Source organism: Patagioenas fasciata, chromosome 6, assembly GCF_037038585.1.
Source record: "Patagioenas fasciata isolate bPatFas1 chromosome 6, bPatFas1.hap1, whole genome shotgun sequence".
Lineage (NCBI taxonomy): Eukaryota > Metazoa > Chordata > Aves > Columbiformes > Columbidae > Patagioenas > Patagioenas fasciata.
The window spans coordinates 26971798-26989678 of NC_092525.1; the positions used below are offsets into that span (position 1 = coordinate 26971798).

The 17881-nt window shown below is 39.5% G+C and overlaps 1 protein-coding gene across 7 annotated transcripts in view; it reads right to left on the minus strand.

Moving 5' to 3' along the window:
* The window catches only part of DDX59 (DEAD-box helicase 59), a 28422-nt gene that overhangs the window by 8489 nt on the left and 2052 nt on the right, over positions 1–17881 (minus strand). The window contains exon 2 of one of the 7 annotated variants that reach the window (XM_065842671.2): positions 9973–10095. The exons of 2 other annotated variants lie outside the window; for them this stretch is intronic. The gene's annotated coding sequence lies outside the window, so the exon portion shown is untranslated. Of the gene's footprint in view, positions 1–798; positions 928–1007; positions 1081–1104; positions 1288–9972; positions 10096–17881 lie in introns of those variants that run through there. 4 more of the 7 variants (XM_065842669.2, XM_065842667.2, XM_065842672.2 and 1 more) reach the window with 4 other exon arrangements.

Sequence of the window (17881 nt, forward strand, 5' to 3'; positions counted from 1 at the left end):
CAGTACTTTGAAGTAACAGTGGAACAATAATTTGGAACAATACAGAGAGATGCATATACCGCTAGTTTTCAGTATTATACATTTATAGCTGAATAAAAACTTGGATTTTTCACTGTCAGAAAATTCATCTATTTTGAGAGTCAGTCATATTCAAATCCTTGGAGAGTTTAGTTGTTTCTAAGATGACATGCATTTTTGCAAGCTACGAAAACAAACAAAATCATCAATTTTGAAAAGGGTGTGAGATTTAGTACAGGAGCCACCCAAACCCACTCGTTTTATTGTACTTCTCAAAATCCACCCAAATTTAAGAAGGCTGTGAACTTTGAGATCTGTTTAGAGTCAAGCTCTTTTTATTCAGGGTCTCAAAGAAAGAGCAACGACCTACATGGTCCATTTGCCAAGTCTCTACTGTAATACAAGGAAGCTAAATTAAGTGTTCATAAATAACCATAACTTCCATATTCTGAAACTTTTGGTAATTGCCTCTGAAAGTGTCAGATGTTCTCACCAATTGTTTGGTATGTTACAATCGGTAAACAAAGTACACAAAATCCCGTAATTTTATTCTGTGCATACCAGTCTCTGGCAATCTTTTTGCATCAGCTTTCTAAAAATACCCAAAGCCACCCCTGTGCTTACAGACGGCTTTTGTTGTGCCCAACTCAAAGCAGTCGGGGCAGGCGGCTCCCGCCCAGACCAGCTCTGTGGGCGGGACGAGCTGCCTGGGCGGAGGGCTCACAAGCCAGACTGCACCACTTAATCACTCGCACCTAATGAGAACTGCCCACAACAAACCTCCTCACAAGCTCAGAAACCCCTCAGGTGCGGGGCGCCCCCCGCGCTTCCGGGAAGAGCCGGGCTGACACTCCCGACAGGCTCCTCGGGGTCCCGTCCTGCCGCCCGCGGTGACCGCGCTGGGCCGGCCCTGCCCGCTGGGCTCCTGAGTGGCTCGGCCCTCTCCTCCCCGCCTGTCCCAGTTCTCCTCTACGGCAGCAGCTACACACCCCAGGCGAGATCAAGACAGCGCGGACCCGCTTCTGTCCGCCAGCCTCCCCCGCCACCCTGCTCGCACCCCCGCTGCGAGGCGGAGCCCGGACCCACCTCCTCCTCCTCCCCGCCGGCGCAGGGACGCCGCCTCACGTACCGCTACGGCCGGGCCGGCCCCGCCGGCTCCCGTCACAAAATGGCGACGGTTCCTGCAGGCGGCGCCGGGCGAGGGGCCGGCGGAACCGGGAGCCGGGACAGCGGCCGGACCGGGACGAGCCGAGGGGCGGTGAGCCGCTGGGCGGGGACTCCCGGCCTCACGGGCCCAGTCAGGCCTCACAGGCGGGCTGAGCCGAGGCACTCGCTGCCGCCCGCCGCTTTTCCTGGGGAGGGAGGCGGGGCGGGAGCGGGCGGGTCTGCGTACTCGTCTTGTGGGGGGAAAACCTGACCGCCGGGAGATGTCACTGCTGAGCGCAGCTAGGTGTGGGGGATTGAGCGCGCAGCCTCTTCAGGCCTGCGGGCCGGGCTCACCGCGCACTGCCGAGCTACAGCCCGACGCGTCAGATGCTACGAACACACAAGTATGTGCACACATCAGGAAAACACGTCATTACTGCACATGATGCAGGCACAAGGTATGCAGATAAATGCCCAGCACATGCACTGGCCCACTTAAAACACTTAGAAAGGCATGGTGAGAGCACTATTCATGTTTTCAATAAATAAGCATGCCTTGTTTACATCACAATGCATGAAAACACCAGAATTTACCACATTTCACTGTAGGCTAAAATAAACTTGCAGAGTTAACTGGAACCTGTGCACTGCAAGGCAGCCTCGGTGCAACCCCTGTGCCAGTGCCACTGCCCGGCTAACCAAAAAAAGGGCAGAGCCCTGAGGCTTGGGTGGGTGTCCACTCAGAGGGTGATGGGTTTAGCTGCTTGGCCATTGTGACCAGAGTGGTCACTGCTATTCCTTTTCTTTCCAAGAACTTATGTCACCAAAAGGAGGTGAGTCAACCTGTCCCAGATACCCCCTTGCAACACCTGGCCCCTCTGGGGTGGTGTCACTGTGTCTGCACCGTTTTCAGGCGGCCCTGGTTTTGGCACAAGCAGGAAGACCAGAGTATTCCCAAAGTAAAAACATATACCCTGACCACAAATTGTTTGGGGCATGGGAAATATATTGTGGGAGATAGCCAAGTTGATGTATTCCTAGACACTCCAAATCAGGTAGTACTTAACCTCCCCCCTCTTCAAACACTGATCCCACTAGGCTGAAAGCATCCACATTGATGGGGAGATGCATTTTCTGGCTCATTACTCTTGCTGGTGACCACCACCATTTCCTGCTAAAAGAGGGAATCCATAAATACCAGCAGCACCTTTGGAAACATGGTTTAACGACAGTGCAGTGGGAACGGGGGCTAAAACACACAAAGCTGGGGGCTTTCAAGCAGCTGGCTGCAGCATTCTGCAACATTCAAGTGCTGTCACACTTGAAACAAGGTCTGTGTTGAAGTATGCTGGATTTGGTCTGGGGAGGGGGGGATTTTTAATTAACTGGTACAACTGGAAGAGACTAGTGGGCTTCTGGGAAGATTAAGTAGGCATTTCTAGACCTGAAAAAATTGTCAGGCAGCCTTCACCCACACTCCATACATCCTTCATTCTCTGTGAAAATTCCCACCTTTCTCTGAGTCAGCCTGTTATTCCTCTTTGTTTTCAGTGACTTTCTTTTCTTCATTTTCCCTCCCAGATAGTTTCTAACATAGGCTAATTTCCTTTTCTTACTTCCATTTTTACAAGGTCATTTCCTGGAATTCAAGCCATCATTTGCTAAATAAAGACCAGTATTTGAACAATATGCAATAAGAGATGCTTCATACTCTACAAAATCTATATACCAAAATGCAAACATCCTATATGTATCAGCTTTTTCTAATTTTTCTAACAGTAGGTTTCTGTGACAGAAATATTAATCTAATGGAAACAACTGCATCTAAAGAAAATTAAAGTATTTTTTTATATGGTAAGAACACTGTTGTTTTGTTGAAATCTACCATTCTGCTCTCAGCTGCCATGAGAGTTTGCACGCTTTGATTACGCAGACACATTCAAGCTCTGAAGATTAAATAATACTGGCCATATGGTAACTACAGCTACTTAGTGGTTTTGTTCATAGTACATATTCCTGCTGTTCTGACCTGCAAAATGCAGATGTCCAGCATATGCATTTCTGTGGAAGGAATAAGGTAGTCAGTGGGTGTATTCCATGATTCATTTATGGTTGCATGACTTTCAATTTTTGCTCTACCCTGTATTTGTTTCATGAGAACACTATCTTGTTAGTAATGAACACTTTCTAATTAGGTCCTGATTGTTTTCTTTATAATCGGTTTGAAGATACATGTATTATGTTGCATTTTATAAGATCATTATTATATAAGAAATTAGTTTAAATGCAGCACAAATTGACAATTCTTCATCACAGCAGGAAAGATAAAAGAAGGTCACAAAGATTATTCAAGCTGGTTAAAGACTAAAAGAGACCAAGTACTGAACAGTCTGCAGGATTATGTTATCAATAAAAAACAGCAACCTCCCTCCCTCTCATTACATCATCAATTATGTAGGAATCCTTAAAGAGTTGTTTAATAAGGATAACCGCGTAAACTGACCATTCACTTACACGAATGCTCCTTGTAACTGGGGTTTCCCCATCACTCACTCCCCTTGTCTGAGAAAGACTACAGTAGACTAAGTTTCAGAAAATGGGTTATATGGATATTCAGAGGTGTAAAAGGGCTTCCATGCAAGATACAACTGTGTAAACTCAGTCTGAAAAAAGAGATTACTAAGGAACACATACAGAACATCTACTGTACCTTGAGTAGCTCATAAAGGCTGAACAGCTACCGATAGTTCATTCTTCCAACAAAAACTGTGATATGAAATTCTAATATGCTTTGTAGTAAGTGCTCACAACTGAAAAGGAATGCAAGCTTCCACAGAATGTAGTATGCTTTTCTTTATTTACATGGAGAAGTTAATCAGCATAGATGTAACGAAAAACTCTTGTGAAACAGATACTGTGCTTTGTGAGCTCACAAAATAAATACTTTTTTTTTTCCCCTGGAATAAAGTATAAACATTCCAGTCCAGTCGCTTTTCTAAGCTCTTTTAGAATGCTGAAATATGTAAGATTAATAGATAACCCTGGTAAATTTAATTCCCATCCTCTCAGCTCTTGATTCTGCTAATCAGATTTGAGGCCAAGGACATTTTACAAAGATTTTTGAACTCCCAGTTTTGTACCTTTAGATTTCACCAGATTGTACAAAATATCCCCAGACAAGATGCTCTCAGTTATCTTACAACTGTTTTGTCTTGGGATTCTTTCTTCTAAAAACTATTTAGTTCAATCCCTGGCTGAATAAAGTTGGATTTTAAGTCATGTTAGAAAACCATGAACAACTAGTACAGTCATTTTTGCACCTTCTGGACAATTTATGTCATCATGGAAAATATTGATGTTTCCAGGTTGTGTAAAAAAGAGGAAAAAAAAAAAAAGTAGCACCTGTATTTTGTATAGTCACATTTTTATTTAATTTAGTTGGTAAAACACCAAGATTTGACAATTTTCTCATCTTGTCTATGCTGCATGTGTTCCAGCACAACAGCTACCTAGGAAAGCATCATGCATTGTTATTAGAAACCCCTGTTCAAAAACAATCCTTATATAGTTAATATGCCTCTTCATAGTAACTTTAAAAACACTAGGAGTTATAGATGTAACAATGCACATAGAAACCCACATGTACAAAAGGACTAATACGTACATAGATTTACTACATAGATATGCAGCAACAGATTGTTTCAACTTCACACAAATTTCTGTTAGACTAACAAAGATAGTAACTATTGATAAAAAGGAAAAGTAAATAATGAGATCAAAAATTCAAGCACAAATTATTAATACAAAGGTATCCTCCTTTTTGGTCTAATTTAAATTATATTGGGAAGCTTCTTCCATATTCACTCATGGTTTCTATATCGAACATACAGAAAGCAAGCATGGCATCTTGGATTCCTGCCTTCAATTTAAAAACAGGCACTTTGCCCTACAACATCTCACAGCCGTTCTTTAGAAACACGAACCAACCTTTCCCATCGCTTGCAAATAATAAATAATTCAGTAAAACAAGATTGGATTAAAGCAGGGACCAAAATCCCTCTACTCCCAGGCACACTAAATTCCAAAGAAACAGGCATTCTGCATACTAATTCAGAGACAGCATCACAAGCATTTGAAAGAGCTGCTTGACTGTAGCATATGTGCTGTCTCTCCACAGCGACACCTGCCAGAGTGATGCTATTAATTAAAAGCTGTACCAGAACACAACTTGTGGGCACCTCTCCATGAATCTGGCAAGCAAGGTGTTGTCAGGTTCCACACAGCCAGTCAACAGATAAATACATCCCAAAGGCTAAGTCTCCAACCCATTTAAATATAGTGCATTTCAAGTTTGCTTTGTAGCCAAAATATCGTCATGTGATGCCTGAATTTTCCACCTGGAGTGAGCTCCCAGTGTATGCAAAATTAGTGAGACTGGACTCAAATTAGAGTGCAAATAGCACCTAATCCATCGCTCCCTCAGGTGGCAAGTGTCAGTACTGACAAATCTGAAAATTAAAATATGCCTCAAAAGAACGTGTCTCATCAAGTGGAACTGTTCTGTTTTTCCATTGTGCTATCAATTAAAAAAAAAAATCTCAATAGGTATCCTATTTATCCTTATTCTGAACGAAGGAATCTTAGTGCCTTAATGTTTTTTCATGTTATAATGATCAAAAGCATGAAGTTTATGAAGATGTCACTCAGAGAATAAATATGATTCCCTGGTGTTTTGCTGTTGTTTAGTTTCATGCTTTTTATTTGTTTGGTTTTGTATGGGTTTTGGTTGGTTGGTTGGTTTTCCTTTTCGTTTTTTGTTGGGTTTTTTGTGGGTTTTGTTGTTGTTTGTTTAAGTGTGCCACAATACATATGATTGGAGTTAATAAAACATCCACTGCTTGGGTGAAAGAGAGGGAGAATGTGTTTCCATTCAGAAGACACAGCATTCAAAGCGCATTTACTTGGGGATTGGTGCCTGTGTCTGCTCAACCTGATGCTATGAAACTAAATATTTTCCTGTTTCTTTAATGTTTTGGGATTTTGAAGCCACTCAGCAAATTTGTAGGTAGGTAGTCAACAGCAGCTCTAACCCAAAGCATACTTAATAAATAGTTCTTTCATTGAATGAATCGATGAGTCAATGACTCCACTGCTTTCTGAATTACAGCTTTAAAGGAACCACACAGGAAAAATCTGGGTAAACAAAAAACAAATAATGGTGGCTAACCATTAACTTAGCCAATTCTGCTAATATCCATACAAAATGTCCTGATTTAGTACAAAAATTGCATGCAGTATTTTTACTCTGAGGCCCAGTTTTTCTCATTTTGCCTAATCCCAACAGGCACCTCCTACACTTTTTTGGAGTAAGATTTTCAGGCTTCCTTAGTCTTCTCTTTATTTGGTCAATATTAGTGTCTGCAGAAATCTGTGATAACATTTGAGTTAAAAAAAAAAAAAAAAAAAGGCAGTCCTGCCCTGAAGCTCCAGAATTAAATGCCACTAGTCCATAGGGAAATAACTGTACAGGACAAATCATGCAAAAATTATGAACATAGTTAATGTATATGATTATATACTCAAATACTGCATATAATATTTCCTTTGAGAATCAAGGTCCCCTGATTTAATATCACCCTAGCCTTAGCACAACTGTAAAAACTACAGCAAATACAATTACCAGCTTCTTTGTACAAGATACAGAGTAGCTTTTTCCAATTAACATGAATGATTTTAGGATATGCGAATAATTTAAACTAATTTACAAATCTGTTAGGTTTCTGAGACATACAGAACAAGGACTTGATCAAAAGACTGCAAGGACAATTGCAAATTTCCAGGGACTTCAGTAACCACTAATCCGGAACCCCGATTCTTAGAAAATTCAGGTGGAAATTAACAGGATTCAATAAATCTTGAAATATAACATTGAGGTGCAGAATTAAGAATTAAAAATTCTGTCATTTCATATAACCTATTTTTCTTTCTAAGAGGATACAAAACATTATATTTGAATGCTGCTATTTAGATTTGTGTTCTAATTAATAAGACTGTTTGGAGGCATGAAATTGACATCTATTCCCACCCTATGCACTTACTGAAATTAAACCCTTTCCCCCCGCCGCCCCAGGGTCCCACACAAAAGGATGGGGGGAGGAAGAAAAAAAAAATCCACAAGAGACAACAGGGATTATTAAATTCCATCTTGGCAGATGACCTGTGTTTTTCAAATATATTTCCACCTGCCCCTTCAATAAACTCTCCTTCCAATTATATCACTTCTTAAGAGATGAAGACCATTCTAATTAATTAGAAAGTATGATAAATGTAACAGTTTATGCTCTGGTACATTGCATTTGTATTACAGGGAGAGGGGTGGAAGAAGCACAGAGCGGTAAACCATTAGTGCTACACACTGAAGGAAAAATGTACATTGTAACCATTTTGAAAAAATGGATAATAAATTTCCCTTTCCACCTCTAAAGCTCCTACCAGCATTTCTGGTTTTGAGAGCAGAAACCGCTGTACTACGAATGATTTAGAAAATATGCAAGAGAGCTGCTAGCAACTAGAGTTTTTACTAGTCATCTTGTTAAAATCTGTGCCAATGCTAATAATTGGGTTTAGCTTTCATACATTACATTTGGTCCCTATTCTGACTCTGCATCAAATCTCAAATTGGCCTAGTTGAATCCCTCACACAAGAATTATTAAAGGACATGGAAAGGCTAGAACTGCCTCTACAAAAAGCCAACTCACTGCTGCCAGAGTAGAAACGAAATTCAGGATGTCCCCACTATGGAGTTTCTGCCAGCTGTGACAAACACCTGTGGGAGCCACTGGAGCTGTTTCAAACCAGAGCATCCTCCCAAGGGGCGCTTGGCAGCTCCAGGATTCGGGTGTCAGAAGCTTCCTTTATGTCTCCCTGCACCACTGCTCTGACTGTTACTGTTGGGCTCAAGCCTACAGATTTTTAGATTCGCCAAACATCACTCTTTGTATACAGAGTATTCAAGGCAGCCTTAACAGTTTAATTAAAAAAATACACCTTGTGGATATTTTTTCCACTGACTCATACTGCAGGTCTCTGATACTAATTTTGCAGACTTGGCCTTAATTGCACTAGCACAGATCTTTGTCGTGCTAAAAAAGACACTGTACATGACTGCTAAGCAGAACAGAGGATAAAAGAATTGTGACTTAGTTTACCAAAAAGAGCTGCACCTTCAGCTAGAATCCTTTCCAAAAGGATTGTAATGCAGTATAAATACTTGGTCACTAAGTAGTCCGTTTGTCCATTATTTTTTTAACAGGAAAGCACACCAGATGGTTTAATTTCAAAAGGCAAAACATTTTTTACTTTGTCTTATCTTCAAAATATGTTCATCAGTTTCACCGTTCTTTCCCTAGATGTATTTCTTCCCAACTTAATTCTTTCATGCATAGAAAAGAATGAGTGAAAAGGCTATTTACATTTGCTATGGTTAATGCTCATTTTTTTTTCATAAACTCCAAAACACTTAAACTTGAGAAGCTAGAAAAGCAGGGCTAAAGTCTCTTGCCAGTTCCTCCCTACTAAATAATGTATAGCCATTTGCAACAGCCTGAAGTTTTTCTATCACCTGGGAGCCCCTGGTTTTCATTAACTTTAGAAAATAACATAGTGGCAAAGGACCAATCTAGATCTGGTCTTAGCATGGCTATTTCTCTCCCATTAGTTGTATTACACAGTACAATGTTTAGACTGGCTGCACTAGTATGGACACCACCTAACTCACGGTAAAACCTACCAACAGAAAGCTACCATGCTGAAACTTGAAAACAAAGGACAATTATGTCCCAGACAAATAGTTTGGACCACATGGTTCTGTTTGCCTCAGAAATAGTTCACTGTGTCATTTAACTATGATTTCAAGTACTGCCCTACCCCTTTAATTCTTTCAAAAATAATTCTCTAAACATTTATATGTAAAAATTATCTAGAGTAGCCTCCTAAGTGGTAGGTATTTCAAAATAACTAAACATGCAATGATCAAGTCATTACAAAACCAATACACTACTCTAATTATAAGGAGTTAAAACACCTTTGTATTCTGTAAGTGAAAACATACCTTAAAATTCCAGTAATTCCATTGGCTTATTTATTTTCTTGTTTCATCAATGAAAATAATTAGCATTAATCTGATAATATATTTAAACTAAATTCATCCTCACACTTTTATATTCCCTTGTGGCAAAGATGAACTGCCCTCCCAGGCAAAGACTACTGTATAGATAAATGTGTTAACAGTCATCCTACAGAGACAAAAAAAGCACAGCTCAAAGAACGACAAAGTAACAGGACTGTATAGCAGGTCTCAGCATTATTTATCCCTATCGTCTGGTACAAACAAAGTCCCTAGTCTGTGAGGAAGTAAAAGGCTTTAGGCTATACCCCAACCTGGGAATACCGAAGTCCCATGCATCAGTCCAAAGGCAGACAGGGTAAACAAGGAGTGGACTAAGACTCTGTAAATCCAAAACTGATCTTACCCTAAGCCTTAACACTCCACCTCTGAATACTTACATGTCAAACCTTGGCTCTGCTTACATATTTCTCACATAGCTTTCTTATTTATATACTTCTGATAAACCCAGTTCAAACAAAATGAATGAGCTCCTAGCTCAATTCCAGCTAAATCAGCCCTTCCTGTCAGCACACCAGTTAAAAACATCCCCTTAAATGCAAACCTAAGAAGTAGAAATCACTCATCTGCAAACAGCTTCCACTCCATACCCTCATGTAAGTCCAGCCAAACTCCCACCTACCTAAAAAGAGATGAAGATATTCTCAGAACACGGCTTAGCTTCTCCAGTCAGTCTGAGAATGGCACTGGACCAAACACTGGATATTGTTTGGATTTTTCTCATAAAGGTTGTTCTTATAAAACTCTCTAAGGAAGCATACCATTAAACATGAAAATATAAAACTGACACACTTTTGCCTTAAGGGATACAGCTAAAACGCAGTATGTGTAATTAAGTTTTATAGCATAAAAGAGAGAATGCTTTGCTTTCTCTTTTAAGCTAGACATATCAGCAAATAAAGTCAAGGTGTGATAGAACTGAAGATTCAAAAGCACTGAGTAAGTGAAAATACTAATAAACACTAATTACATGAGACTACGGTATTCAAGATAAACAAAAGAGATGAGAATACATCACAAGGTTCAAAAATCATAAATCCTTTAACTCTCTCATAAGCTTTTGCTTCAGTGAATCACTTCCAGTATTTATCAATTAGTTGTTAAAAATACTAGGCAGACAAACTTCCATTTCTCATGACATGGTGGCACTAAGTTGTCCATCTGTGGTTTAACTGTACACTTGGGAACCACGGACTGCTGAAGTTAAATGAACAGATTTGTTCTTCTGAAATTCAGTTAGTTTCCTAAACTTGGTTTGCTGCGAGAACATGCAGACAATGCATTTTCTCAGCTTGATAAAGCACAATAGCTATTGAAAAAGAAGGCAAGCCTCAAAAAATGCAACATATCTCTCGCTACCACCCTTGAATGGCTGCTCCCTATGCTTTTTATTAGAAAGATTCAAAGACGCCAGTAACCTTACAGCTGGTGACTGTAATAACAGAGGGTAACAAGACAGAAATAATGAATGCCTCCTTGTTAAGCAGTTTTGTTTGAACTGTTCCAAGAGGGATCTGCCAAGAACTTTCCATGCAAACCTTATTTTTCTGGGATTTGTAACTTGGCTGCAAAAAAATCCAGCACGATAATGCCTGGTTCAAAAGAATTCAGATTACAAGTTTTAAAACACATTTTCAAGTTTCTGAATAAATTAAATTTACACTAAATAAGATAAACTATTTAGAACTTTATTATTGTTTTAGTTGCTTTTTTGAAAAAACCCTCTGGTTAGTAAGTTTGCACCCCAGATCATTGCATGTTTTCTAACTCTTCGGTATTAAATAAGTCCGAAGTATTGCAGTGTGAAAGGAGACTTCTGTGCTGTACAGTGAAGACTCCACTATATTTTCTTTTGAAGGAATACTGTATGAAATGCATATGAAGCATTCATAGGAATCTATCTGCTAAACAACTCAGTGGATTAAATCTGTGCTAATTCTTAATACAACTCAGCTGACTTGGGTACAAGGCCAGGTTGTGAAAAAATTGGCTAAGTTTAACGTAACATTCTTACAAAACATAAGCCTAGAATTTCCGTGTTATATTATGTGGGGTTGTGTTTGGTTTTAGCCAAATGATTCAAAGCTTCGAGCTGTGTAAAAGTCAAGTTTCAGCATTCCCATTTTCTTTTTTGGCACATGACTCATAAGGACAAGGTCATTTTGAACAGTTCTTTGCCAAAGCAATATTGTTTCCTGTGGCAACTAGCAAGATGTAGATTAGCTTTCAGGCAATACACAGACTTCAGCCCAAGCTAAGGAAACTCACTCAGGCAATAGCTCCATGTCAAAAAGCAAGAAGGTTATGCTTGTGTTGTTGGCTGAGCTGTGAAAAAGTAGTGGCTTAGGTTTATGCCCAAGGCGAAGAAACCTCGTAGCAATTCAGAACTAGAAGAGCCAATCAAACATATCAATAAATTATAAAACTGTTCTGAATGTATGTGTTGAGCTCATTTCAAAGGAAACACAGGAAGGAATAGGGCCAGAAAAGACCATGAGACAGAGCAACTTAGAAATGCTTCTGCTCATCTTGACTAACTTGGGTTTTCCTTCAGGAACATTTGCCTAGAGCACATTATCCCCCCAGAATATCTCTACCTACCTCACAGTTCAACACAAATTAAAATTAAGTAATCCTGTGGAACAACAGTTCCTCTGAGATTATTTGCAATTCAGCCAAACACGTGGGGTATATAAGAACTTCACCATTCTTGAGGAGTTTGTATGAGAAAAGGCCGAGTTGGTGTTTTTCAGCCCAGAGGAGAGAAGAGAGGGAGACTTTATTGTGGCCTTTCAGTACTTAAAAGGAGCCTATAAGAAAGATGGTCCTATTGCAGGTTTTAAACTAAAAGATGGGAAATTCAGTCTGGATGTGAGGAAGAAATTTTTTAAAATGAAGGTGGTGAAGCACTGGTCCAGGTTGCCCAAAGAGGTGGTAGATGCCCCATCCCTGGAAACATCCAAGGCCAGGCTGGATGGGGCTCTGAGCAACCTGATCTAGTTGAAGATGTCCCTGCTCATGGCAGAGGGTTGGACTATATGACCTTTAAAGCTCCCTTCCAACCCAAACTGTTTTATGATTCTGTGATCATACACAGATTACCATTCCGCTCAGCTCTGGAGTAAGCTAAAGCTGCAGGGGAACAGCTCCCCTTGACATTACCAATGTAAATACATGAAAGTAGAGCACTACTGTACTATACAACCCAAACAAGGAAAAAACATTGCTGGCCAGACAAGAAACAGGAACAAAGAGCTCCTACCAGATCAGTGGAACTTGGAACAAAAAAGGAAAGTTAGTGAAAAGGATTTTGCATTACTGTCTGCTCTGCAAGAAGCCACAAAAGTAGTCAGTGGTTACAAGAGGGTGTTGGCCCCAGGAAGCATGACATGTCTACCTTTAATGATTAGAGACTCAGCAGAAGCAGAGACACAAAGCATCTCCATGCAGATGGCTCTTAATCTTGTGTTGACACACAGGAAACCTGCTCTCTGGCAGCAGTGAGGTTATTTCTGCTCTCATAAGTAATGAAATAAGAACAGTTTAATAATACCAAAGCCTTTTTTGTTGCTGCTTGCCTCATTTTACAATATCTAAAACTATCATTCTGACTCTGAACTGAAGTGGTTCATCATGTTGTTCTGCATTTCCACCATGATATCCTGGCCCCTAACTAGAACTTCTATGACAACATAAATAGAATTTATAATTCTTAGTTTTTCATCTGTTTCTGCTCAAGTATCCCACTTTCAAATAAGTCAAATAGTATTCCTAATTATACCAGTACAATACCACTTAAGACCTTAGTGGTAAGTGAGAATAAAACATGACAGTGTGCCTTCTACCTTGGATACACTTTCTTACTGAGCCAGTTTTGCTTCCCCATCTCTTCTGGTGACCATGACTGACTGCTTTTCCCACTTCTGAAAGAGCATACTACCAGCTGGGACACAGACTCTCAAGTACCCAATTTCAGCAGTTCCCCTATGCATAGCAAAACAGTCAGCTGAACAAGCTGGACCTACACCAACATAGGGGTTCACTGCAATGAAATCTGTTCTGTTACCCTACATTCTGCAAATAGGCACTTGCTTCCTTTCTGTTAAGAACTAATAGAAAAGAAGGAAAGAGCTTGATACAAGCAGAGAAGACTTGCCAGACCAAAAGGAAACTGATAGCTATATACCTCACCAATTCCCCGTTCTTATACAAAATCTCCAGGAGTCACTTTTGTTGTTTCATATAATCATCCCCCTTGATTCAACACAGTGGCTACTAACATACTCTTCCCCAGGTTGATATTTCCCTCATTTAGTAAATTACCATCCGTAAAGGCTGTATTGTGGCTGATAAAACAAACCCCAGATTGTGGGGCACTATGAAGTGCTCTGCAGGAGTGGGAGTCCCAGTGTACTTTGTCTCAGAGTGCTTCCAGGGCAGCAGCCGTCACTAGGGCTCAAACATTCCCTAAACAGAAAATTTCAGCCTTCTTGCCCCTTTCCTTCATCTGTATTTAACTACAAGGGCTGTGTTTCTGACACCCATGATGATGATGGACATTTCCATTCTTTGTGCCAAAAAGTGGAACCATGACTGTTCCCTGCCCAGGTGGGACAGCTGAGACAACACCCTCTGCTTTAACAGAGCCATGTACACTATACAGCAAGAATACCATACAAGGACAGATTAACCAGAGAGGTGTATAAACACTTTGAAGGTAATTACTCTTTTGCGACTTCTTAGAAGAAAGTAATTCTCCAGGTTTTTTCTTCAAAATCAAAAATTATACATGACACCCTTAATCCAGAAACACAATTATATACACACTATGTATAAATCGTTACAATAAAAATCTTCGATACACATTTTTTGCAGCCATTTTTTAAACAGTATACCAGTTATTCACACCTGCTCCCTAAAGAAATTATCAAACATTCCTCAATAACATGCAAATTCTCAGTAAGTTAAGGGAAACAGAGAAATTGCCTAAAAATTCAGTGAAAAATTGGATGATGTTTCAAAGAAGATATACAGAAAAAAAGTCCTTCATCTGGTAGTCTCCTATGTTATTCCCTTGCTTTCCTCACTCTCCTCATCCATCTTCACTACTGCCCCTTCCAAAAATAATTCTGCTGCAACTAAATGACACCATAATTTTACTGTTCTAACAGAGCATTCTCTCCTATTTACTGCTGGACTCATTCAGAAACACGTGCTTCACTGAAAACTGAAAGCAGGGCCAAAAGATGGGAAACTGAAGTCTATTCATGCTCCGCTAATAAATCATGTATGTGCTCAAAACAAATGAGCTTTTATGAACATTCAGATCTTTCTTCACATATAGAAGCAGAATGAAAAAAATCAGCCAGTCACCTCAATGGAGTATAGTTCAACAGGAAAAAGTGCACAATTTAGTATTCACTCTCATTCAGACTTAGTGGAAAAGTCTTGCTAACTGATTTAAGCTTCTTATAACTGAACACACAATTTGAAAACTAGAAGCATGCCCATCCTCCTCTGGAATGTAAATAAAGCATTATCTAACAGCTACCATCATGTCAATAGCATTGCATTTTGGTCTTGTACAAAGTGGTTTTTCAAACATCAATTTCCCACCATACATTTATTCTACAGTGCAGCTAAGCTAGCTCCAGTATTTGAGGGTTATATTTAAGGGTACAATCTATTCCATATGTTTTAAAGTTTATAAGAACATATATCAGTTATAGCAGGGCATTTGCTCTCTTCACAGACTACCCAGCAACAGTGGAATGTCAAGAAAAGAAAGCACTGGAATTCGGGAGTATTACACAGCACACCTAGGAAGAAAAGTCATCTAAAACTCCCTAGCGTGAGTGCAATTCCAGATGGGCAGAACACAAAAGCAGCCCGTGTGAAAACCAGATTAGAAAATTAAAAATAAATTGTAAAATCTCAGAAAAGAAGACACCAAAATAACTAGAGAAGAGACCAACCAACCAACCAACCAACCACCATGCGCGTTGAGGGAGTTGAGAGGTTTTGCCTCTCACAGACCACAGGAAAAGGACAGATTGGTTGCCTGGCTGGTGACTCAGTGGAACTGGAGGCAGAGATGTAGATTTCTTTTCTCCCTTCACAGACCTACATTAGGTCAAAGACAAGTTCAGGAAATGAAACCAGTAGCATCCGAGTATTAATAGAAGTGACTGTTAGGTACCACATTTTATTGACATTGGGTAGATTTTTTGGTTGTGCATATCTCAGTAGAAAATGAACTAAAATAGCTACTACCCCACTTTTTTCCTTTTTTAACCATATCAAAAATCACAGACGATCCAAGTAAAATGTCATACAAAGCTTTATTTTTCCTTTGACTCTGTACAGTTGGTAAACTGTTCCCTTTTAAATGCCTCAGCACTTTTCGATTACAAATTAATAGAAGAATTTTAAATACAGTAATTATGTAACTGTTCTTGTACTTTCGTATCATCCTGAAACAGGAAGAACACAGTCCCTTTCAAAATCATTCTCTGAGAAAACTCCTAGCTTGCAGAAAATATATACATGCATTTCATACCTATTTAAAAACATAATTTCTTAACTCCTACAGTTTTACTGGTTTTAGCATGACTTATAAAGAGGTATATTTAATAAAATATAGTAAGTTTAAGAGGCTGGAATATCAGTAATTCCATTTCACAAGTCATCCTTAGGCTGTAATAACCTTACAGAATCATTTACAGATGACCTGTTCAACCTCACATAACCAACACTAAACCTCCTGAAGTCACCAAGCACGTTTTGCAAGGGTCACATTGGGACATTACTGACTCTTGGTCGGTGTGTTGCCAGTCTGACAGTATCACAGCAAGTTGTGCATGCTGCCTCTTTGCCTGAGGTTACAGGCCACAGGGCGCAGCCATCCCCTCAGCCACTACCATTTCTACCATGACTGATATCCTTTACGCTAAGGCAAATAGATGAGGTCACCTTAAACAGGCAAATTTGACAGAAGCAATTAGAGATAATATCCCCATGGTGCTATTCCTTACTGTTTTCCAACCTCAGGCCTGAAACAGAACAGTTGCTGTGAACTGCTGTGTTTACGGATTTGCCATAATACAACCAGTTAATCTGAAATGGGAATATTTTTACTACTCTTTTTAGGTAGCCTGATAAGCTAGCTGTTCACTTAGCACCGAGTTTGTCATGACAAAAACAGTAGTGGCAGTGCTAATTTAAAACATTTTGCTTTACCTTGATATTCAAGTATTGTGAAGGAAGAAATTACACAATGAAATCTTATTGCAGTTTGAACACACTCTAATCTAGCATTCACCTGAATTTAGTCTAAGGGCATCTACTCCATACGTAGCCTCTCCAGAAGCCAAGTCAATCTTAAAACAAGTAAAAAAACGTAAGTATAAAACTGTTGGTTAAGGTTTATTCCACTATCTTCCAAGATGAAGACTATTAGCAACAGCTGTCATCCACACCATTATTCATTGCTTCATGGTCATATCTGTTCCTGTTGCCTGAGACTGACTACAGGCTTGGTGCACCCACTATGTAAATGGCCAGATACATGACAGTGAAGAATCAGGCCTATGATGTAACTACAGGATAAAACTAGTCGAATGGGTTTCTAATTTGGGGTAAAGGGAGGGGAAAGGAAGGGAGAAAGGAGGTTAAAAAAAAAAAAAAAAGAAAAAGTCTGTGAGCTGCTTGTTCTAATCCTCAATACTTCGCCTTCCACTTGGAATAAACTTTAAAGTGTAAAACACTTTGCAGAAGAAAGATTGTGTACGGAAGAGACTATCACTATTTAAAATATTTTAGGATGAATAAACTGGAGCTGAGCAGTAGGGGGTGACTCCTCACTCAGTTTTTATATTTACCTATTCTGAACAATTAGAGCAAATTTTAATCATTTTCCATGTTGACTGTTGATATCTTTGAAAATGCAATAAGCAAGATCCCATTTTGGCATGTCTGTAAAAGCAGAACTGGTACAAAAACTCCAGCAACTGGTGGTAATATCATCTTTTTCACTTACACATCTTAGATTTTATATTCATGCATTCACTTCTAAGAGCACTGAGCAAATTGATTGCAGTTACCACAAGACAGCTTTATCTGTGACTCTGAACAGGTTTAACTGGCACAAAGGCTGCATCCACAAAAAATTCTGTAGTTTAAATTAGACTGAGAGCTATGTTTATATACGCACCTACCAATAACTGTATCTATTGCAATTTTTGAGATGCATTCTCTAAAGAAATATTCACTTTTTTTTTCTTTTTAAGTAAGAAGGGACTCACAATTGCAAAAATTTTGGAAGATCAGACCACATTTTTATTTGCTTCAGGTAGGTGTCACTAGTCCCAGTGTACAGTACCTACATACTGGTGATGTTTTGCAAGTGCACAGAAATAGATGATAAATACACAAGTCCACTAAATATAACTGATGACTCCTTACTTAGATTCTGACACATTTCTGTAAGAAAGCCATTTCTGAAAGTTTTGTATAATTTTATGGGTACTAGT